At 48.8% G+C, this 22,062-nt stretch overlaps 1 long non-coding RNA gene across 1 annotated transcript; it reads left to right on the top strand.

Moving 5' to 3' along the window:
* Nucleotides 1-1,315: 1,315 nt before the first annotated feature.
* LOC104970831 (uncharacterized) lies at nt 1,316-15,637 on the top strand. Its single transcript, XR_009493021.1, has 2 exons — nt 1,316-10,969; nt 11,873-15,637. It is a non-coding gene; the product is annotated as an uncharacterized lncRNA (long non-coding RNA).
* The last annotated feature ends 6,425 nt before the right edge of the window (nt 15,638-22,062 follow it).

The raw sequence follows: 22,062 nt of genomic DNA on the forward strand, positions 1-22,062 counted from the left end.
GCCTGGGGTGCTTTCTGGTGCCTGGGAGTTCTCTAGGCAAAGGGGGCACCGCCAGAACGGGAAGACAGAGTCCAGGCTAGAAAGATGTTAGAAGATACGAGACACTCAGGAACTCCAGCATGTTCTCTCGGGAAAGCTGGTTTCCGTTTCTCTCCTGGAGGAGACTCGGGTATTGTTTGGTATTTTGTCTGCACCAGGTTTTAGCTTGCGACACACGGGATCTTTAGTTGTGGCATATGGGATCTAGTCCCTTGACTGGGGATCAAACCCTGGCCCCCTGCATGGGGAGGTCAGAGTCTTAGCCACTGGACCCCCAGGGAAGTCCAGAGCCTGGGGTCTGATTGGAAAAAAGATGCAAGAGTCGAGAACTGCTGATCAGGAGAGAAAGTCCTGGGATCCTGAACCCTATCCCTAGCCCTGCCATTGCCGTGGTTAACAGCAGGACCTGCACAGAGAGCTTGGAAAAGGTTTATGCTGAGGGGCTGCGGAATTCAGGAATTCAAAGTCTCTCTGTCTCTGTATGCATCTATCTCTTTCCTCTCCATCTCTGTCTCTGACCCTCTTCCTTGAGCCCCATGGTCTCGCTCCTCTCCACGTCTCTCTCTTCTCGTTTGCCATCTGCCGGAGTACCTGTGACCTTGCAGTTTTAATGGCCACAACACACTGAGTAGCCTCTGGGTTGCTTGGCCTAGTCCTTCGGTTAGTAGATGTCAGGTGCCTGCGTGCGTGCTAAGGCACCTCAGTCACGTCCAACTCTTTGCAGCCCTATGGACGGTAGCCCGCCAGGCTCATCTGTCCATGGCATTCTCCAGGCAAGAACACTGGAGTGGGTTGCCATGTCCTCCAGGGGTCTTCCCGACCCAGGGGTCAAAACTGTGTCTCTTACATCCCCTGCATTGGCAGGTGGGTTCTTTACTACTAATACCACCTGGGGAGCCCTACTGGTTGCCAAGAGCTGTGAAGCGCCAGGACACGGGATGGGCAGGGAAGGCTGACCCTCAAGGGCTGACCCTGTCTTTCCATTTCCTTGGGGAAATAATTTGATTAGTCAGTAGCCTTAGTTCACTATCATCCTGGTCCAGTCAGCTACAGTAAGAAGTCACGTGACACCCAAACGACTCAGCTTAAACCTTGCAACCAAGTTGTACAAACATGTTTTGAGAAAAGTGTTACCTCATCTGCAGTCAAAACAGTATGTGCATTTGCCTGTATGTTTCCCACCTCCAATGCCCTAGCCCACCTTGAGCCAGCCACGCTCCCCTTCTCTTTAGAGCACTGTCTGGGTATCTAGCTCCCTTGCTGGCATCTCTTTTCCACTTATTCAGTACACAGAAACACACGCACGCTACACTCCCTCAAACACCAAACACAAACCAGACATGTACACGCAAATTACATACATACATACATACTACACACACACACACACACACACACACACATTCTCACACTCTTCCAGCATGGCTGGAGGATGTGCGCCAAACTAAATCAAGTATCCCAGGTCAGTAAGATTCACCCTCAGGACATGAAGTTTTAAAATTTCAACCACTTTGGTCAAAAACCTCAATAAAAGTTTTATGTGCTTCTTGCATTCTGACATCAGTCGTGATTTAAGATCATCACGTGAGCAGAGAGATCTGCTTCATCCGCGGCTGTCTGTGGCTCTCAGGCCCAGGCTTTGGACCTCTGCGGTGTCCTTGCTCTGGTCCTCTGGCTGCCGTCCGACCTGCCGGCTCCGGCTGGGAGACTCACTCCTGCTCCAACCTGGGTGTTACTGGAAGCCCAGGTGAGGGATGAGCCATAGGCATGAAGACCCAGAGCCTCCTCCGCAGGCCTCCCCCATCCGCACTCCCAGCTCAGACATCAGATTCTAGACCCCGATTTCCTCCAAGTCTGATTTCCAGATTGGTGGAGTATTAAAAACACTTCCATGCAGTCCATTCACTTTCTCTGATGGTACACTGAAGTCTTGGTTATATACTAGCTTGACCTTGGAGTATACTAACTAGCTCTTGTCAAAAACTAACTTAACCTGGTTGTACAGTGACGACCTAATTGTACACTGATTTCCCTGACTCTGCAAGAACTTGACCTGGTTGGACAGTAACTTCCCTAGTTGAAGACTAACTAGTCCCCGTTGAACTCTGACTTGCCCTGGTCGACACACACCTTTGCACATTGTTTCCCTCCTGTCTCCAAAACCAGCCCTGAGCTGCAGGGTCTGAGCTGACCTCAGCCACCTGGAAGTCGGCCCCTCCCGCCTCCACGGCCCCAGCTCAGCGCCTGGTGGGTCCTGGCAACTAGTCACTGTCTCCTAACACTTGTGAGTACCGCTCCAAGTCCAGCCCAGGGCAAAGACTGCCAAACTGCCAGAGTTTATGTTAATATTTCTGAAAATATGGTCCTGGCCCCAAGTCAGCAAATGGTTACGGAGCGGCCGCCGCCTCTGGGAGCATTATCCTCGGCCAGGGGATTTAGATTCATTGGATTTCAGCATTTATTAAGGGGAAAAAAAAATCTTACCTTCAGGGGCTCTGAAGAAAATCCCATTCCATATTTTAAAGTCACAGCCTAGATTTTTAATTTCCTAATGGATTTATAACAGATGAAAAATTACCTCTTAATATGGTATTCTTGCCAGATGCTAAATCTATTCCCACTTGGAGTTTGGCTGTGTGGCCTCTTAGCTGCTGAGCCCTGGTCTCCCTTTGGCCTCTGAGCTTCATGCCCTCACAGAAAGCTTCTTCCCCAGAGGGAGCTAGTTGGGCAGTGCCCATACCCCAGACCTCCACCGAGGTCCCTGAGGATGCCGCCTCCATCCTCACACACACAGCCAGCCAGTGCCCCGGATGCCAGTCATCAGGGGCTCAGAGCCTCAGAAGAAGACTGAGACCTCCTCATCTCCCCTCTGGTGAAGAATAAGGAGCCAGGCAAAGGCCCAGAGGCAGCCTGCGAGGGTGAACTGGATGCAAATCCCAGAAGGCACTTCAAAGCTCTTCCCCTCCACCACGTTTTATCTGCCCAGTGCTCGCTGGGCACAGGGTCTAGCCCTGCCTCCGGCCCCAGATCCCTTGTGGTGGTGGACGGGGAGGGAACAGTGGAGAGACGGTGTTCACCCCATGCCTTCTCTATGGCCAACACTGTGCCAAGTGCTCTCAGATGCCATCAGTTCTCATAAGAACAGCATTTGTTCAGCTACACCCTGAGAGCCCCATGACTGGAGAGAAGATTCCCCCAGAGAAAAGGGTGTGGTGTTCTGAGCAGACCCAAACATAAACACATGCTGTATCTTCCTCTCCAAAATATGTTTTCTACAACTCAGAGCAGTTCAGAGATCACCATGTGGCTTGTGCGTTTGTCTGCTCAGGCTATTGTAACAAAATACCACACCCGCCAGGCTCAAACATCTGCTCACAGGCTAGGCTTCTGGTGAGAACTCTTCCTGACTTGCAGATGACCACCTTCTCTCTGCGTCCTCACATGACAGAGAGCAAGCATCTCTCTGGTGTCCCTTCTTATAAGGGCACTAACCCCATTGTGGGGGCCCCACCCTCATCAGACTCTAAGTGCCTCCCAAAGGCCCTATCTCCAAATATTGCATTAGGGAATAAGACTTCAGCATAGGAATTCAGCATGGCGGGGATGGTGGCACAAACCTTCAGTCCATAATAGCTGGCAAGTGGCAGAACCCAGCCCATCCCCTACATTTCCCACTGCTATAGCTTGGTGGTCCTGGGAGAGACCAAAGTTGCCCCCCACAAGTTGCCAAAGAGTCCCCTAACCCTCACTCTCAAGAGAACATATCCAAGCAAGCACAAAGCCCCTCTGCTGCTATATTCCAGGGCTCCTATTTTTAGAAATTTCCATCTTGCTCCCTTTCTAAAGGCTTTGAGCCTTCGTATGCCAGAGCCCTTGAACCTGGCACCTCAGCAGAGGTGAGCTGCAGGTGTCCCAGCGGCCACCCACCTTGGAGCTAAGCACGTTCTTGCCCCACTGTTCTGCTAGGCGGCACACGCTCCCTGTCACAAGCTCACCAGCCTTCCCTGGGGCCCTGACAGAGAAATCTGGGGCACCCTGGCCCCAGGACTCTTTCTCCTCTGCCAGGACAGGCTATCAGAGCTTTCTCTCAGGTAAGTGACCAACTCCCTCACCTTCCCCAGAGCCTCATCCCAGGAAGCCATCCAGCAGCACAGCCGTCTGCAGAGATAATGTTGAGGCTTTGAATGGCTTCTCCAGTGTGCACGGTGTGAATTCAGCAGACCACAGAGGACACTTCCCTGGGCAAACACCACCTCATCCCCACACTGCTCCACCCCTGGAATGACTATCTGCCTCAAGGCCCCCAGCCCCTGTGGGACCCCTGAGAGATTCCCAGCCACCCTGCCCCCTGCATCTCCTCACCCAGCCCTGACAAGCTGTCGGCCCTCCCAGGCCATGTGGTCCTCTTGTCCGTTTGGCTATAGCCACCATCCTGTCCCCTCACCTGGCAGGGCTCTGGTGTCTCTGGATTTGACCAGCAGTAGTTTGAGGCACTCCTAGGCTCGCTGACCCCAGTGGCCCCAGCAAGGGCAGAGAAGAATGGCCCCACAGGGCCAGCCTAAGCACCACAGCTGAGGGGTGGAAGCAGGAGGCAAGCCCTGGGATCCTGGCTGCCATGAAAGGTCTGTCTGGGAGGGGGCAGCAGCTCCCAGCTCTGTGAAGCCACAAAACCCAGAAGGGGCCCTGGTCTCACCCCACGTTTGCCAAGCAGCCGCTCTGGGCACCCCCAAGGGGTTTCACCGCATTTCATCTTCCCCCCACTGTTGTGTGACCCTGGTTCAGTCACATGCCCTTCTCTGCATCCTCGTCAGTCAGTTGAGTTTGTGGGTTAGACTCTCTCCTAGGCTTCTTCAGCATGAGCTTCCCAAACATCCAAACTGCGGGGCCCACACGTGGGAGAAACAGGCACTTCCTCTTCCGCTTTCACATGTTAGCAAGCCCCATCTGGGGGACTTCCCTGGTGGTCCTGGGAGAAATATCAATAACCTCAGATATGCAGATGACACCACCCTTATGGCAGAAAGCAAAGAACTGAAGAGCCTCTTGATGAAAGTGAAAGAGGAGAGTGAAAAAGTTGGCTTAAAACTCAGCTTTCAGAAAACTAAGATCATGGTATCCGGTCCCATCACTTCATGGAAAATAGATGGGGAAACAGTGAGAGACTTTATTTTGGGGGGCTCCAAAATCACTGCAGATGGTGACTGCAGCCATGAAATTAAAAGATGCTTACTCCTTGAAAGGAAAGTTATGACCAACCTAGACAGCATATTGAAAAGCAGAGACATTATTTTGCCAAAAAGGTCCATCTAGTCAAAGCTATGGTTTTTCTAGTAGTCATGTATGGATGTGAGAGTTGGACTATAAAGAAAGCTGAGTGCTGAAGAATTGATGCCTTTGAACTGTGCTGTTGGAGTACTCTTGCCTGGAAAATCCTATGGATGAAGGAGCCTGGTGGGCTGCAGTCCATGGGGTCGCTAGGAGTCAGACATGACTGAGCGACTTCACTTTCACTTTTCACTTTCATGCATTGGAGAAGGAAATGGCAACCCACTCCAGTGTTCTTGCCTGGAGAATCCCAGGGACGGGGGAGCCTGGTGGGCTGCCGTCTATGGGGTAGCACAGAGTCGGACACAACTGAAGCGACTTAGCAGCAGCAGCTTGAGAGTCCCTTGGACTGCAAGGAGATCTAACCAGTCCATCCTAATGGAGATCAGTCCTGAATATTCATTGGAAGGACAGATGCCGAAGCTGAAGCTCCAATACTTTGGCTACCTGATGCAAAGAACTGACTCATTTGAAAAGACCCTGATGCTGGGAAAGATTGCAGGTGGGAGGAGAAGGAGACAAGAGAGAATGAGATGGTTGGATGCCATCACCAACTCAATGGATATGAGTTTGAGTAAACTGCGGGAGTTGGTGATGGACAAGGAGGCCTGGTATGCTGCAGTCCATGGGGTCGCAAAGAGTAGGACACGACTGAACAACTGAACTAACTACTTGGTGATCCAGTGGTTAAGACTTAACCTTCCAATGCAGGGGTGCAGGTTCAATCCCTGGATGGGGAGCTAAGATCTCACATGCCTCATGCCCCAAAAACCAGAACATAAAACAGAAACGATATTGTAACAAATTGAAGACTTTAAATATGGTCCACATAAAAAAAAAGTCTTTAAGAAAAAGTCCCATTTTGCACAAATTTCCCAACGATTATTTTCCCTGTTAGCCTGCATCACTGGAGTGATTTTTCTCTTCAGTTGCACATCACTCCACAGAGGAGGCACAGCCCGGAGGGCAGCCTGGAGATGAGCCACATTCTGCTCGCTCTCCCAGCGGAGCAGATCGTGGTCCAGCCCCACCGCTCCCAGCAGAGCATGCCCCCCGCCTGCCTGCGGGGCCATGTATAATTGACGAGGCCCATGCTCTCCGCACGCAGCCCTGAGACGCCCACAGCCATAATGCAGGATGTTAAAAGCTTCCTGGGAAGCCCTGCTCTGGTCTCCAAGAGGGATAATTAATGTAATAAAGGGGTTTCCAATTATGAATTTTGCTGCAGCTTTGATTTCCGCTGCAAATGCTTCTGAGGTGTTTCCAGAAGCACCCAGGCCTTTCATATCTGCTTCCTCGAAGGAGCTACATCTGCTCTCATCTGTGCCTTTCATCACTAAAGAAAGAAGGGCATCCCACTGGGGTCCAGGCCTTTGTGCCCGGGGACCCCAGGGCACCCCAGGGACGCCTTTGTGCCCGGGGAACACGGAGTAAAGGAGAGAACCATCATAGAGGAACAGACTGCACTCAAGGGCCCTGCCTCTGTTTTCTTGGGTTGGGGTGGGGGGCAGGCAGGCCACATTTCTGGGTCCCTGCTCTCTGCTTTTAAACCATCTTCCTTGCTCTCCAAAGGGAGACCTGTTTGTAACTAGACTGCCTGATTCTGAGGATCCTGGAGGGGAAGTGGGGCTGGTCCTCTCTGTCTGGGAGCTTAACCCAGGGCTGCAGCATCCATCGGGGCCTTCCAGCAGCCTTGACAAGCAGGTTGCCAGCCCCCTGCGGTTTACAGATGTGCCCTCTGAGCCCAGAGAGGTTAGGGACCTGTCACATGCATACACAGGGGTGGCAGGCCCTGGGCTCAAGTTCTGATGCTGTTCCATTCCCCCACCCCAAAGCTGCCAAGGTCGGTAGCAAGCCCACCATGCACTGGGCTCCTCCCTTCTCTGCAGAACTCTTGAGAGGTGTCTGCTCTCTCCTCACATCCTGGGGGGAAGCTGGGGGCACTGGGGAGCTTCTTCCCTTGAAGTAGAAGGATGGAGCAAAAGAGGACTTTACAGCCGCCCCCCACCACCCCTCTCCCTTTACTCCACACCTACAACAGATTGTGTTTGAGATGCCCAGGGACCTCAGAATCCTAGACTGGGCTACTGGGGTCAAAGGGACATTTAAGGGACTTGGGAAAACAGCTCTGCTGAGAAGGGACCGATTGGCCTCAGCAAGTGGGAACCCAGGCTGGGGCCAAGCTAGCCAGGGGCAGTGGGGAAGACCGAAGGGTTGCCAAGACATTGATCAGGTTCCAGCCAAGAAGGCAGCAGCTCAAGGCAGGCTCCAGGCTGGGGCTAAAACCTGGAGCGCTGAGCAGGGAAGCTGAGGCCACCCCTCCCCCTACGCCCCCCGCTGCCCAGGAGGGCAGAGCACGCCTTCACCTTAGGGCGGGGAGAGGCTGTGTGACTCTGTGAGCAGTTACCCAGGGCTCATAGCCAGCACATTACAAGGCAGGCCAGCAACACTCTCCCAAGTGCTGCCATGCTGTCTGGGGGTGGGGGGCTGATACAGCTGCAGGGAGAAACCCCAGGGGACCAGCATCAGGAGGACTGGGGACCGGCAGGGAGAGAGCACCCCTCCCTCTTCTCTTTCCCTTCTTTGGCCTCCTGGTTTCCCTTTCACACCTCTCCCAACCTCCCTGTGCTTCCTGGATTTCAGGTCACAAGCCAAAATCCTCTATGCTGTTTAGTCCCTGGAGGACTGAAACGAACCCATAAACTAGGAAATAAGGAGAAGAGTGGGCAGCCTGGAAGTCAGGAGCAAAGGAAGAAAAACATATGGATGGAAATATAATAGCTTAAAAAATTAAATAAGGAAAAACGTCTTTTCAAATAACATCATTGGTGGCATTTCACTCAGCATCTTGGGACTTCCCTGCAGACTCTCTGGCGGAAGCTAGTCTTTTTTTTTTTTCCCTGCTGTTACATTGCCAAATCTCTTCAGAGTCACTGATATTTCTAGTTAGCCTCAGGCAGGAACTTGGAAATTCCTAGATATGAAACATTAACATGGGCACATGCCCTTTTCTTACAGCAAGAACAAGCTAAAATGGAGAATTTGAAATTCACCAGCCGTGTGATCTTTTCTCCTGCCCCACATGGCTCAAGGGGCGGATGGTTCCATTCATCCACTGTACATATGTTGATGGCCACTACTCCCCTGGCTTGGTCTTGAAAAGGAGGCACCATTTAAACTTCCTGGAATATTTTTGCATATTTTCAACATTTGTAAACTTCCCACCCCATCAGTCAGTTTAATTCCACCATTTGTCATCTCAGAAGAAAGAACAAAAGCATTGTTCCAGTAAGAATTACCTGGATGGAGCCAGGCTGGGAAGACAGATGACAGAGCCATGATTACCCGCAGGTATCAGCGCTGGATCTCCAGGCAGGGAGTGCAGCTGACTGTTGTTGGAGGTGGGGAGCAAACTGGTGACCCCCCAGCCAGTAGGACTGCAGGCCTGCCACGACTGTTGAAGTCACGAGGGCCCAGGGACCAGGTCCAGGGGTCCCAGGGAGGGTCTGGCTACAGGATAATTTACCTTCCATGTAGCCGAGTGGGGAGCTTTTCTGTGAGAGGAGAGACTCCCTCAACCCAAACTTGGGCATTTCCTAGGCCCAGCCACAGGTAAAGACAATTCTAAGGTGGGTCCTTGGCCCTTCCCCTGGAACGTCATCATCTCAGCAGTATAGATAGATTTCGACATTGCCCATTCGATTCCAGACCACCATGATAAAGTAAATACGACAAAGAAGAAAGTCGTGTAAATTTTTTTTGATTTCTTATTGCATACAGAAGTTATGTTCGCAATACACTATAGGGTATTAAGTGTGCAATAGCATATGTCTAAAAAATCCCCCAACATACGTATCTTAATTTAAAAATACTTTATTGCTAAAGATTGCCAGCCATCATCTGAGCCTTCAGAAAATCCTCATCTTTTTGCTGGTGGGGGATTTGAAATATTTCAAGAATTATAAAAATATGACAAAGAGACACAAACTGAGCAAATGCTGCTGGAAAAATGGCGTCAATAGACTTGCTTGACCCAAGGTTGCCACAGCCTTCAATTTGTAAAAAAAAAAAAAAAAAAGCAATATCTGCGGAGCACAATATAAAGAGGTCTGCCTGCAATCACTTTTTAATACCCTATTGTAAATTGATGAATGCAAAGAAGCATTTGGATCCTACCCCCGGGGCTTTAAAAGCAAAATAAAGAAAGCACATATTTGACAAATACTCTTCCATGAAAGGGCGCAACAGAGAATGAGACAGTTGGATGGCATCACCCAATCAATGGACACGAGTTTGAGCAAATTCTGGGAGGTGGTGAAGGACAGGGAAGCTGGTGTGCGGCAGTCCAAGGGGTTGCCAACAGTCGGACGTGACTTGGTGACTGAACAACAACAACTTCTGTGAAAAGAAAAGCAAGATGGCAGGATTTGAAGACACATCACAAGGAGACAGGAAGGGTCCTGGGGGAGGAACTGGGGGCCTGGCCTCTCCCCTCAGCTCTGCTCCCAACCAGCCAGGGAAACCTTAAGAACCTCATTCCATTTTTAGATTTCTCTTTTGCATTTGCTTACATGTAAGTTTGTGCCAGTTACTGAGCCCTTTACTCGATGTGTAGCTGGTGCAGACAACTGAGGCTCCAGGTGCAACTTGAGACCCAGCCTCTGCCTTCTGCCTCCCCAGGCTGGTTACAGCACAGACTTCTCTCTGCTGCTGTGGAGGGCACATGTGCTGTCAGCAGCCTTGCGAACACCCTCCTCGGTTGTCCTGGGCCACAGAGAGACTGAGACAGATAAAGCTGACCGTGCTAAGGCCAGCTATAGGATCCCTGTGGATTCCCAGTGTGGCATAAGAGGGTGGTGTCTGACCTCAGAGCAGTGAGTATGGAAAAGAGAGAGCAGGGCTAGATGTACCCCCAAATTCTCAGGGCCTTGGTTTCCCCATCAGAGCTGTGGAGTAACCGTGTCTTCCTGATCAGGAGACCCAGCTGAAGGACAGGGAAGGTCAGAGATAAGAACTGATTTGGAAGTGATCAGCTATGGATACACAGGCATGTCTAGCCCTTTGAGGGTGTGAAGGTAAATCCTGACTCTGCATAGAAGGACGGAGTTTTGATGTTTGACTCTTGCACATAAAACCTATTTTATAAAGCTCTTTAAGGAATCAAAAGCTCTGACTAAACGCAAGCAGAAAAAAAAGGCAGGTTGCCAGCCTCCTAAAGAGATCAGTTAACAGTGGTTGCAAGGAAAAAACTTAGAAAAAGTAAGAAATAGGGAAGGCATAGGCTCTCTTCCGTAACTTTTCAGGAAAACTGCCTCTTATTATGAATTTGTTGTTCAGCTGCTGCTTCACCAGCCAAGCTCAGGGAGGTGAGAGCCCCAGGGGTCACCCCAGAGCCAGGGTGGAGAGGAACAGTGACCCGCCCGCCACAAGATAAGCAGTGAAGATGCCTCCTCCCAAGGGATGCAAGTGGATTGGTGCACTGACAAAGGCTTTTATCCCAGCATCCCTGTGGCCCCAGATGGTTCCTGCAGCCCTTGAAAGAAACTGTGCGCAAAGACCGGCTTTGACTAAGCAGCGACTCTTGATAACTGCAGTATTTGTCAAGGTACCTGCTTGATCCTATACATTTGTAATTCTTTAGCTTCTATTCTAAATTGCCAATTACTTTCTTTGTTTATGGTGGTTGGAGATTCGTTTTTTTGGTTTTTTTTTTTTTATGCAGCTGGGGTGTAGTTGCTTAACAATGTTGTGTTAGTTTCTGCTATACAGCAAAGGGAATTATTAATAGCTGTATGTATACATATATCCCCTCCCTCTTGGATCTCCCCCCAACCCATCTAGGTTATCTCAGAGCACTGAGCTGAGCTCCCTGTGCTGTACAGCAACTTCCCATTGTTCAGTTCAGTTCAATTTCTCAGTCGTGTCCGACTCTTTGCAATCCCATGGACTGCAACATGCCAAGCCTCCCTGTCCATCACCAACTCCCGCAGTTTACTCAAACTCATGCCCATTGAGTCGGTGATGCCATCCAACCATCTCATCCTCTGCAGCCCCCTTCTCCTCCCATCTTCAATCTTTCCCAGCATCAGGGTATTTTCCAACGAGTCAGTTCTTCATATCAGGTGGCCAAAATATTGGAGTTTCAGCTCAGCAGCAGTCCTTCCAATGAATATTCAGGACTGATCTCCTTTAGGATGGACTAGTTGGATCTCCTTGCTGTCCAAGGGACTCTCAACTTCCCACTAGCTATCTGTTTTACACATAGCACTGGAAGTATGTCAATCCCAGCCTCCCAATTCATCCCACCCCTCTTCGCCCACCCCACCACATGTCCACACAAGATTTCCTTTATCTTTGTTTTAGCAGAGGAGAGTTCTATTATTTTCAAAATATCATATTTACTGAATCATATCTGGAAGAAATGAGCAAGTTTTACGTCTTAGAAACGCATCCTTACAAGGTGTAGGTAAATATTGAAACAAGACATTGTCATTGTTTGTGTATTTAGAAGCTTGCTTTCCTGACTCCTCTAAACGACGGCTTCCCTCATGAAGCATCAGCCAAGCCCCAGCACATCAGCACATTCTGAGCCATCTGAAAAGGGCTGCACAAAGCCGACTGGCAGAAAATGTCACTCACACACGGCTGGGAAATGAAGAAACATGGACCTGCCCAGTTAATTCCAAATACTGTCACTGTTTTGATGACACATCTTAGGGGAGGACATTTCTCTCCTTCTCAGAGTGCAAATCATCCCATTAGTCCTATCCAACTCCCAGAGACAAGGGAGCAATGCTCCCACAAGTTAAATGACTGGATGGCCCAGGGAACACCCCCAGGGACTTGGAGTGACCTGGAAGCAGGCTTTGGATTCTGAGTGACGTCTGCAGGGGCTGTCTCAACAGGGTTGGCCCGTATCCTACCATCAGTAGGGAACTCAGATGATGAGCCCGTGGGTTAACCTGCCAGGGGAGTCTGGTCACTGCTCAAGTCTATATCCAAGGTCCTGGATCAAGCAGCACCCAGGCCACTCACACCTGTCCATCCCATGGGACACAGCTCTCCCTGACTCTACAGCACTGACTGTTTGGAGGCACAGCCCCCTGGGCTCCTTCTGCTCTACACGCCAGCCTCTCTGTGCTGCAGCTGCCAGGGGCCTGGTCTCTGTTTTGAAAGAGGAAAAAAAACCCTGTCTGTCTACCCTTCTAGATCATGACCCCTCAAGGATCATGTCATCCCTCACAACCCGAAGCCTACCAACCTGAATAGAGGTCAGCTACTGGCTTTATAAACTTTGGTCTATACAGTCAGCTAATAATCTGTTTCCAAAGGTCTTTCAACTCTTATACTTGATTTCCTGTACCTACCAATTAAATCAGTCAATCCTAAAAGAAATCAACCCAACCCTTCAGACTGGAAGAACGGATGCTGAAGCTGAAGTTCCAATATTCTGGCCACGTGATGCAAAGAGCCAACTCATTGGGAAAGACCTTGATTCTGGGAAAGACTGAGGGCAGGAGGAGAAGGGAATGACAGAGGATGAGATGGTTGGATGGCATCACTGACTCAATGGACTTGAGTTTGAGCAAACTCTGGGAGTTGGTGATGGACAGGGAGGCCTGGCTTTCTGTAGCCCATGGGGTCACAAAGATTTGGACACTACTTAGTGACTGAACACTAAGAATGGAGATTTTGCCTGTTTTGTTCACTATTATTTCTTTGCATCTAGAGCAGTATCTGAGTACTACTCTTTGTGGCCCAGTGGGCTGTAGCTGACCCCATGGACACCGGGCTCCCCTGTCCTCCACTGTTTCCCAGAGTTTTCTCTTAGCAACTGAACAACAAACTTCCACACAGCAGTGACTTCCATTCATTCAAAAAATATTCAGTGAGTTTGTACTACAGATACTGTTCTAGCTTCCCTGTCCTTCACCATCTCCCAGAGTTTGCTCAAACTCGTGTCCATTGAGTCAGTGATATAGTGAAATCTGCTATATTGCCATAGTTTGCTAGTAAATCATCTTCATTCTCTTAGGATAAACCCAACTTGAGGATTATGCATTATTATTTTATAGGTGTTGATAGATTCAAATCGCTAGTGTACTGTTAGGACTTTTAAGCATGCAAACTTGTGAGAAACGCTACGCAGTGATTTGCCTTCTCATACTGTCCTCTGGTTTTATTATCAAGGCTAATAATAGCACTATATTAAAAGATTAAAGAAAAACCATATTAGAATCTCATTAAGAGCAGAAAAAGACATTAGATAAAATTTAACACCCATTCATGATAAAAAAAATTCTTAGAAATCTAGAAAAAGATAGTATTACTTATTCTGAGAGAATAAATTAAAAATCTACATAAACATCACATTGGACAGTAGAGCATTTAAAAGTGTTCCTTTTAGAATGATGAATAAGGCAAGTCTATGATCACTGCTTTTTTAAAATTTTATGATTGTTGCTTCTATTCAATGGAAAAAGTTGAATATAAGAGTAAAGGATTGACTCTTAGATAAATGGTGCTAGGAAAATCGATTATGGAAAAAAATGGATCCTCTCTCATTATATGGAGGAAAAAAGACAACAAAAATAAATAACAAAAGGAAAAAAAATAGAAGTTGACTACATTAAAAAAAAAAAAAAAAAACTTCTGCTCATCAAAGATACCATAAACAGAAAAAGGCAAACCACAAACAGGAAAAAGATATTTTATTTACAGTTCATTCATAAACACATATATGCATATAACCAAAAAAGTATTATCCAAAATGAATTTTTTTAATTTATCAAAATATTTTTAAAAATCTTTAGAGGCAAAAATGAAACATGAACAGAAGTTATCATCAAGCGTTTTGCAGAAGAAGGAAGACGGCAGTCCACTTGGAATCAGGGAATGACAAATCAAAACCACAATGGGACTTCATTTCACATTCATTGGTTGTCACAATCTTTCAAATGTGTTATTAGAAAGTTTAGACAGCCTTGTAGACTGGAGGAAATTTTCTTTACATATCATTAACGAGTGCATAAACTTCTCCAACCATTTGGCAAATTATCTGGCAATACTTAGTGAAACTGAAAGTGTGATCACCCTATGGTTTGTAATTCCTCTTCTGCAGGATGCCCTTGAAGAGCTCTTGCCCATGTGCCCAAGGACATGTGTTCACAGTGTTCATAGCAGTAAGATTTGTACTAGCGAAAAAAAAAGAAATCAACTTAAACGTCCGTCAACAAGAAGATAGATGTGAACACACCCGTGTGCACGCACTTGCTAGAATACTGTATCATACTGAACACGAATGACCTATGGCCACCTGCAATAACGTGAAATATGTCAGAATCATGATTCTGGGCACACATTGCAAACTGTGGAAGAACACAGAGATTATGACATTTATATGAAGTTTTAAAACATTCTAAGCCACAATGCATATTGCTTAGGCATGCGTACATACACTCACGGCAAACGTACAAAGATCTTTATAGAAACGATAAAACAGTGAATTCAGAATGATGGTTACCTGGGAGAAGAGCACCAGGATTAGGAAGGGGTGACTTCCCTGGTGGCTCAGATGGGAAAGCGTCTGTCTACAATGCGGGAGACCCGGGTTCGATCCCTGGGTCAGGAAGATCCCTTGGAGAAGGAAATGGCAACCCACTCCAGTACTCTTGCCTGGAAAATTCCATGGATGGAGGAGCCTGGTAGGCTACAGTCCATGGGGTCTCAAAGAGTTGGACACGACTGAGCGACTTCACTTCACTTCACAGAGAGCCTTGTCGTGTTGATTGACTTCATTTCTTAAGCTTAGTAGGATATTCTTTATAACCCTTGAATGCAGACGTTTTGTTTTAAAATTGAGGGGGAAAGCTATGAGCATTAGACGAAGAAGGGAGGAAGAGTATTCTGGGTCCTAGAACCTAGGAGGAGGAAGGAACATGAGCAAAGACGCTGAGCAGGCAGAGCAGGGGAACCAGAAGAAATGTGTGTTTAAAGCACACATGGAGAGGGGACGGTTAAAGTGAGGGCTGCAGATGCTGTGGGAGGAACAGACCGCGCAGTAATCTTGAGTGCCAGGCCAAGGAGCCAGGAAATTATCCTGAAAGCTACAGGGAATTATTTAAGGGTATTAAGTGGGTAAGTGATTCAGTCCTCTGAGCCTTTTGGAAAGGCCATTCTCATGGCAGTGTGGAGGATGGATTGGACGGAAATGGGGCAGGGGGGTGTGTTCTGGCTGCAGAGGACCCAATAGGAGGCTGGGGAGTGGTCTATACCAGAAGCAAGGGGACTCTGGGATAGAGCCAGTGGCAATGGGGAGAGAGAAGCTGTCTAAATACTAATTATCCAATGCCCATTTCAAAAGATTTCTAATGCCTGTGGTGCACCCACCTGGAAATGACTGCTCAGTGTGCAGCTGCCTTAAAGTTCACAAAGGCTCCAGCCTTCTTCCCATGTGTTGCTAGAGACAGCTTAGACTGGCAGGTTCCAATGAGTTTGGCCGAGCTCTGCTGGCCTCCGATGCTGTAATGACGTGCTGATTGGTATTTGGAATGGACGGTGTGAGCTGCTCACGTTGTCAGGTCATTGCTGAATCTGAGTGATGGCCTTTCTGCTCCCTTCTTCCTAATGAGTGCACACACTTGAGAGCTTAACAGAGAGCAGTTGTGTCCCAGGACCAACGGGCTTCCAGCAGAACAAAGCACTCCAAGGAATTAGTGATTTCTGGCTTTTATTAGCCGGGTTGACAACTCTGGAAAAGGAAATTTGAAATTTTGAGTTATTTCCAGATTGGCTGAATTGTAAGAGTAATTGCAAAGCAAAGTCACAGAATCCCAGATGTTTAATCTCAAGCCCATGGAGAAAGCAGATCCTATACCACGGAGTTCAATAGAAGGATTTTAGTATGGAGAACCAGTTATAAGATGCAGGGAGAGCAGAAGAAACAAAGAGGATGGTGAGTCCCCCTGGAGATTAGCAGCAACAGGCAGCTGCTACCAACCCTGGGTCTTCCCAGGTGGCCCCGTGGTAAGGGATCAGCCTGCCAATGCAGGAGACACGGGAGATAGGGTTTGATCTCTGGGTCGGCAAGATCCCCTGGAGAAGGAAATGGCAATGTACGCCAGTAGTACTGCCTGAAAAATCCCATGGACAGAGGAGCCTGGCAGGCTACAGTCCATGGGGCTGTGAAGAGTCAGACACGACTGAGCAACTGAGCACTAATCCTAGAGGAGAGGCCAAGGAGGGAAGGTGGGTGTCCCAGAGCCCAGGAGGGGGTGCCATAGAGGGAAACAGGATCCAGACTACAGGGAGATGGAGCAGCTGCTGGAGATGAGATGGACCCTGAAGCAGAGGAAGCCTGGGGGCTACAGATACCTGGCTTCTCCTTCCTCCCACCTTCCAATCTGCTGCCAGCTCCTGCCAAACGCTGAACATAACCAAGAGCCAATGGCAAGCAAGCCCAGAAACACATTTCCCAGTCCCCTTCCCAGGGCTCTGTGATATATTATAGCAGGGCAGGGGGACAAAGGGACTAGATCGTAGGGCAAACAAGCCAATGGCTGGGGTGGGAAGCAATGTTGAGTCAAGATCCATATGCTGAAAGGGGGAGCCATGCAAAGACCTGGGGGAAGAGAATTCCCACCACAGGAATGCAGAGCGGGCAGTCAGGGATGGCCACACTGGTCTCCTCATCATCATCCAGGCTTGTCACTGGCACTGGTCATCTGGTTGACCCTCCTCGTGATTCCCTTTTGCCACTTTTTCTACTTCTCTTGGGTTTTCAGGATTTCGTCATATGATTTGAATTCTGTTTAGTATTTTGAACTTTTCCCAAAGAGTTAAGTTTGTTTTAACCTTGTTAATGGTGGCTTTTGCTTTGCAAAAGTTTTTTACTGTAATCAAATTTATAAATAAATAAATCTTTTTCAATTGTGGTTTATGTCTAAGTAATTATTTCCTGTCCCAAGGGTACAACGTTATTCTTCAGAGCTATGCTTTTGGAAGTTCATCAGTGTATTCTAGAAATTTATAAATTCAAATAGCAGACCAGTGTTGGCAAACTTTTTCTGTAAAAGGCCAGACTGGTCCTCCAGTCTCTTGTAGCTACTCAATTCTGCCATTATAGCCTGCAGGCAGACCTAGACAATAGGTGAAAGTTTCAATAAATCTTTATTCACAAAACAGGTGGCAAACCAGATCAGACCCAGGGCCATAGGTGGCTCACCCCTGATCTATACCATCCAGTACTGGAACATTGGCAATTCCTTATGGTCTTTGTAGGTACCTCATCAAATTTACATGTTTGGGCATTCGTATTTGGAATTACACATGAGACAGACCTGGTTTTATTTCTCTGAGCCAAAAATAACTCCTCTTTATTTTGTGCTTGGCACTAACCCTGGACAGGTAAGTAGGCTAAGTCATGTGCAAATAAGACCCAAGTTGAACGCTTAGTTCTTCTGAAAGTTAAATGGCTTTAGACCAGATATTAACACACTGCCGTCAGTTCAGTGATTGTCTAGGAAAAGTGAGCTTGGGTTCAGACACTGTGCAAAATTTGCAAGGCCCAGTCCAAAATGAAAACACAGAGCCCCTTGTTCAAAACTTAAGACTTTTAAGATAGTGACAGCTGGACATGAAACCAAGCATGAGACCCTTCTAGGCAAAAAACACCATGCCCACCCATGAAGCCTGCTCATATCACCTGGGGTGGGGGCTGGTTGAGGCAGTGGGGGTCAACCTACACCACAGACTTTGTAGAAATGGTTCAGAGTTCATGCCAGCTGGCTGGTATATTACCAGCGTCGATTTAGCCCAAGGATAGGGAGGGCTGGAGACTGGTCAGTACCACTGAGTAGTCTCACAAAGCTTGCTGCGTGCTTATTGTAAGTTTTAAAATGTAAGTTTCTGAAACATTTAATTTTCCCATTTGCCCTTGGCTGTTTGTGGATTTTGCCTCCGCTGAAATCTGAGGCCCTGAGGAGATCTATTTAAAGCCGCCATCCAAGTTTTGCGGCAGACAAGGGTTATTTGTAGCCCTTCAGGGCTGGAGTGGCTATAAACCCAACCAGTGCAACTCCCTCAAATTACAGCAGAGGCCCAGAAAGGGTGAGTGACTTGCCTAAAGGCACACAGCAAGTAAGTTACAGAGCAGAGGGCTGAATGAAGCCAGGCTCCCTGCCGGCCCATCCACGCTCTGCTTTCTCCTGCACGGCCCTGCCTTCCTGGGCCTCCGAACTTGAAAGAATCATCCTTGCTGAAGCAGGTTGGGGGCAGCCAAGGCAGAGGTCACTGGGCTACCGAACCATCCTTTACCCCCTGCCTCCGATATGCCCTAATAACACCCCCTGAAGAACCCAGAGGGTGAGGTGTGCAGGAAACCACGAAACTCTTGTTACTTCCTCTTCCTGCTCTGTTTTCTGTGAGAACCAAGTGTGAAATCGAAAACAGCAGCTTTGGAGTCATGGATGGGCAAGATCTCACTGACAGTCTCAGGGACTCTCCCCACCCAGGAGGTGACACCCCAGCCAGCGTCTTGTCACCCGTCTGCTGACACAGACAGGGAGCTGACTCCAGCCAGCCGGGCTCTGCCTGCAGCCCCGCAGATACTCCAGCTTGTCATCCGTGTAGATGCCCCGCCCTGGAAGGACGCGACCCTGCGGGTCTGCCCTGCACGGCGTCATCCCAGCGCTGGCCCAGGAGAGGCGTTCCGTTTGTATTTGTCTCGAAACTTCCTCTGCCTGCCCATCTGCTTCTGAGGGGCCTCAGCCTGTGTCTGTCCTTCCTCACGTGTGACGGCCAGGAGCCCGCCCAGCCCTTAAGGGTTGTGTCTGGTGTTGCTGTGTGGGTGCATGTGTGTGAGTGTGTGTCTCTGTGTTGTATGCATATGTGTGTGTCTGCTTGTGTGAGAGTGTGTCTGTGTGAATGAGAGTGTGTGTGTGTGTGTGTATGAGCGTGTCTGTGTATATGTGTCTGTGTCTGAGTGTCGGTGTGGGTGAATGCAGTACATGTGTATGTTATGTTACATATGTGTGTGTCTGCAAATGTGAGTGTGTGTATATGTGCGTGTTGTGAGTGTTATGTATTGTGTATGTGTGTGTTGCGCATGCATGTGTCTGCGTCTGTATGAATGAGTGTGAATATATGTGCATGAGCATGTCTGTGTGTGTGTGTGTGTGTGCATGTATCTGCACACTAGTGTCTGTGTGGGTCTCTGAGTCCCTCCCCGGACATCCTTCGGAGGAGAGCTGGGTGTGGCCTCCTGGTGACAATCACACACGTGTGGAGACTTTGTCTCTGAATCACCGAGCTCAGGCCTTGGTGCCCAGGAGGTGCCCAGCATGACTCAGCCACTACTGTTAGCACAAGGCCATGGTGACTTGTAACCAAGGTCCTCCCTGCTGGATTAGCCACGTCCTGCCGGAAGGGAGATTGCAAAGAGGGGAGGTGGAAAGTCCTTGCTACAGGCTGAATGTTTGTGTCCCCCCAGCTTCACACATAGGAATTCTAACCCCCAAAGGTGATGTTCTTAGTAGGTGGACTCGGGGGAGGTGACTAGGTCATGAGGGTGGTGCCCTCATGACGGGATTTGTGCCCTAATAAAAGAGACCTCACTGCTCCCCTGCCCCTTCTAGCACGTGAGAGGGGACACCCTGAAAAGGCACAGTCGAGAACCAAGAAGAGGACCCTCACCTAAACATCTTGGACTTCCAGTCTTCAGAGCCGTGAGCAATACATTTCTGTGGTTTATAAGCTCCCCCGGTCAGTGGTTCTCAGGTGGCCCAGTGGTAAAGAATCTGCCTACCAATGCAGGACACGCGGGTTCAGTCCCTAGGTCAAGAAGGTGCCCTGGAGAAGGAAATGGCAACCCACTCCAGTATTCTTGTCTGGGAAATCCCGTGGACAGAGGAGCCTGGCGGGCTGCAGTCCGTGGGGTCGCAGAGAGTCGGACATGGCTGAGTACGTAACACAGCCAGCCGGTGGTCGTGCCATGCTCCAGCAGCCTGAGAGGCCAAGGCGGCCCCCCTCCTCCACCTTGCAGCAGCAGGGTTCCTGAGGAGCCTCTGACCCAGAGTTCTGTTCAGAGGAAACCCCAACAGCCCAGGGGATGTGGGGCCACAGCCTATACCACCCCATGAAAAACTCTGTTTTATAGAAGGGGCAAGGACATTGAGTCACCACCCACAGAGTCAGGGCCTAAATAAATATTTTCCATACTTCATCTCATAGCTCTGAGGGGTCAAAGGCGAGTCCGTTCAAAGCTTCAGATCACCACCCATGGCCAGGACCATTTTCACACTGGCCAGTCACTATTAGCAGTCCCAACAAGACCACAGACTAAGCATTAGAGCCCCTGTTTCAGGAACAGAAAGCTTGGAGGAGTTCAGTGACCCCTCCCAGAGACGCAGAGCTCAGCTAGTCTGTCCTAGTTCTGTTCCACTCTAAGACCAGGACTTTCGTCACTGGGCCCCAGAGGCCACTGCGGGACTTCCTGACACACCACCCAATGAAACAAAACATCCTCAGCTGTCCTTGTGTGTGAAGCAATGCACGTCCAGCTGCCGAGAATCACCACCAAATATCTCCAAATTGGGCAATTAGCAGCGTGATTTGTGAAACGAGGAACAGGATACGCTCTGACCCCTTGAACCTCTTCCCCACTGACCCTCTCTGGTTCCAGCTGAGCTCTCATTTTTTAAGATAAGTGAGAGACAATCTCTTAACCCAGAAGTTCGATGGTCACTACTTCCAGGGGAACCATCTCCACCTGGAGGGTCAAGGTCTCAAAACTGAATTCCCACAAAACGAAAACGGGGCAAACAATCGACTGAGAAAAGTAGGTGTGACCTTCATCACAAAGGGCTGAGGTCCTTCATACGCAGAAGTGACCATGAGTTGGATGACCCAGAGAATAGTGAGCAACATCATGTGAGGGCGATTTATAAAAAAAGAGATACAAGTGGTTGACGAGCGCAGGGGGAAAGTTCAGTCTCAACAGTGAACGATAAAAACAAACTAAAATACTAAGATGCTATTTTTAAAAAATAGATTGGCCAAGACAATACCTAGTCCAGATGAGGAAGCAGAGAAATGGGCCCTCCGTACACTGACCCTGGGTGTTTAAATTGGCACATCTTTCTGAAGGGCAATCTGGCAGCCTTTAAGATGTACATACACTTGACCCCGTAATTATTTTAAGGCTTTATCCCAAGGGACTTGGTTGAGATGTAGGCAGAGCTGAATATACAAAGATAGTCATTGTGTTGATACTTAGAATACTGAAAATTCTGGGGGGAAAATACCCCAAATGGCTAGCAATAAATTGCTGCTCATGAAAATTACAGTAAATCCATATGAAGGGATATAATGCCGCTCTTAGAAATGCCATGGCATCAGAGGCTTTGACCCCAAGTCCAGTGTCCTCCCACCAGAGGTAGCTGCCTCTCAGTCTGACCCTGGAGAGCCTCCTCCTTTTGCGGCTGCAAATCTGCTAGGACAGCAGCAGTCGCTAACACCCCTGAAATGATCCAAGACTCCATGGGCTCGGGTCTGGGAAGGAGAGGGAATGTGGGCCGGGATGTTCCACTGGCATCCGATTTGAAGCCACATGTTTTCAAATATGAGGCTAATTAAATAATTGCATCTTGCATATTTCACTCTTGTTTACTCCATCAGCAGCCCCACCCCGGCCACTTGGAA

This window comes from Bos taurus, chromosome 26 (assembly GCF_002263795.3).
Source record: "Bos taurus isolate L1 Dominette 01449 registration number 42190680 breed Hereford chromosome 26, ARS-UCD2.0, whole genome shotgun sequence".
Lineage (NCBI taxonomy): Eukaryota > Metazoa > Chordata > Mammalia > Artiodactyla > Bovidae > Bos > Bos taurus.